The sequence below is a fragment of the Phyllostomus discolor genome, chromosome 13, assembly GCF_004126475.2.
Source record: "Phyllostomus discolor isolate MPI-MPIP mPhyDis1 chromosome 13, mPhyDis1.pri.v3, whole genome shotgun sequence".
Lineage (NCBI taxonomy): Eukaryota > Metazoa > Chordata > Mammalia > Chiroptera > Phyllostomidae > Phyllostomus > Phyllostomus discolor.
In genome coordinates, this window is record NC_040915.2 from 51,652,626 (window position 1) to 51,655,381 (window position 2,756).

Consider the following 2,756-nt stretch of genomic DNA (forward strand, 5'->3'; position numbering starts at 1 on the left):
AAGTTCTTTTGTCCCAGTTAAAACGGATAATTTCAAGAAAGTGGCATATATATACTTCTTTTTTAAAAGATTTTATTTATTTTTAGAGAGGGAAGGGAGGGAGAGAGAGAGAGATACATCAATGTGCGGTTGCTGGGGGTCATGGCCTGCAACCCAGACATGTACCCTGACTGGGAATCGAACCTGCGACACTTTGGTTCGCAGCCCGCGCTCAATCCACTGAGCTACACCAGCCAGGGCTATATTTCTTAATGTTTTGTATAACATGTGATGATTAATAAAGAGCCAAAAAGGGCCCAATTATGGGAATTCCAGAATCCTGTCTATTTATTTGTTCATATTTGACTGCTGAAATTCCACTCAGCTCAAGTGACACCACCTCTGGGAAGTCCTCTTTTACCCCTCCCAACTGTTTGTACTTCTTGGAGTTTCTCCTCTGGACAGCACTTTGTGTTAGCTTTATTATAGCCTTTATCACAATCTATCACTGTAGTTTCTTTTTTCTTTTCTTAGTGTGAATGATATAGTATTTAGTCATTTTTGTTTACAACTGGAACTCTAGGAATTCAAAATTAAATCCTTGTCCCTATGCTTCTGATAGACACCAGAAAAGGTTTCAACCTTGTGTTCCCTACTGTTCTGCAGTGTTTTAGCCAAATGAACTTTTATGAGCTGGCTTCCACCCAGTATCGCCATGAGTATCTTGCAATTCTTGGGATATTTTTGCTTATTTTTGTAGGCTTTTTCAAGTGGACTTAGGTAACTCTTGAGCAATAAAGACAATGTGCTACCCACTGAACTTTTTTTTGTTTCAATTCACATGCTAGCTGGACATGGATTTTCTTTTTATTGCTTTGCAATTCATCTCATTTTATTTTATTTTTGATTTAATCTTTATTGTATTTTTTCTCCCATGGACTTGGAGTTTCTGGAAAGATTTTGGGTGAGTAATGGAAACAAAGATTATAATAATTTTCTGACTACCACCAACTTCAATTTCCTTGGCAGCCTTTATATTCAACTCCCTTAGCTGGGCCTTGCGGTCCAAGTTCATTTCCAGCTCCAGGAGAACCTGAGAGATCCCAGATTCCAATTGGTCCGTTGGGCTTCACCATCTTTAGGCTTGAACTCAATATGGCTTTTTCCTTGGTGAGTGCCAGCCTACCCGCTGTCTTAACTAACTTAGGAAACTAGAAGTATATTAAAAGCCTCAATTTTTTTTAAAGATTTTATTTATTTATTTTTAGAGAGGGAAGGGAGGGAGGGAGAGAGAGAGAGAGAAACATCAATGTGCGGTTGCTGGGGGTTATGGCCTGCAACCCAGGAATGTACCCTGGCTGGGAATCGAACCTGGGACACTTTGGTTCCCAGCCCATGCTCAATCCACTGAGCTACGCCAGCCAGGGCTAAAAGCCTCAATTTTAATGTAGTTTGGCATTTGTGCTCAGCACAGTGCCTGGCATATAACAGGTTTCTAACTAAAGTTAGTCTGAGAAGAATTATTTGTTGATCTCTTTTAACAGTGTGTATAAGATCCTTTGAATTTCAAACTGCTGTGGTTGAAAGGCATCATTTATAATTTTACAAAGTAAGGATGGATGTGATGCAATTGCAAAATACATATGTGATTTTCTTTCTTAGTTTCCATATCTGTAAAATGGGGAACTGCTTATCTCATAGTTGAGGTAATAACTTATCTCAAGGTAGTTGAGAACATAACTTACTATGTGATTGTGGGTAAATGATCTAAGCTTTTAAAGGCCGTTTCCTTGTCTTTAAATTTGAGTTATTGTGAGGATTAAGTGTGGTATAAACTTACAAACTGCACAGCATAGTGCCTGCTAATAAGCACTGAATGACAACTACTATTAATGAACTGAAATATTAACAACGACTTATATTAATAAATGACTTACAATGAAGTGAAGTATTGTATGAGGAAGTGTTGTAAAGTGATATTAAATGTAAGGTTTTGCGGTTATTGTTACTATTATAGTTATTAGGGGATAGAATAAGAGCCATGAATAACTTGAGCCATGAGTAAATTGATATTAATTCTAGTACAAGAATTATACATTAAACAATGAATTAATAAAAGAATTCCACAGGTATTCCAATATTTGGGTTGGTTATTAGTAGTAGTATTTATTATTATACATTACTAGCGTGCTATTAAGACCTGGACTACAAGTCCCATCATGCCGCACGCCCTCACATACTGAGGGGGGGGAATATTAGTAGACCCGGATGAGGGCCGAAAACCACACTTCCCAGAGTGCTTCACTTCCACATCTCCACCTTATATAGTCCATCCGGGTTCTTCGAGATGCTGTTTGGCGACTCGTCGCCATTCCAGGAGCTTCTCGGCCTCGGCCCAGAGGCGAGTGTCGGTCGCTGTGTCGGAGACACCGGTCCCCGACACCGAGACAACCAGCCCTCTCCCTTGCCCCGCGGCGGGAGAGCGTGTCCGTCCGGCCGGCCGGCGGGGCTCGCGCACCCACCCTCGCCTCCCAGTTCCCCGCAGCCTCCGCCCCGCCAGGCCCGGCCCGGACTTCCGAGCCCCGGCCTCCTTCTCCGTCTCGGTCACTGCCGCCAGCGGGCTTGACCGCCCCGCCCGCCGCTTCTCTTCCCAATTTGAGAAGCCGAGTAAGGAAACAAGGAAAAATGTCGCCATGAAGGCCGAGAACCGCTGCCGCCGCCGACCCCCGCCGGCCCCGAACGCCATGAGCCTGGGTCCCCGCCGCGCCCGCTCCGCT

General features: G+C 43.3%; 1 pseudogene; it reads right to left on the reverse strand.

The window, feature by feature from the left end:
- Positions 1-246: 246 nt before the first annotated feature.
- LOC114509387 lies at positions 247-2,725 on the reverse strand (annotated as a pseudogene).
- Positions 2,726-2,756: the final 31 nt, after the last annotated feature.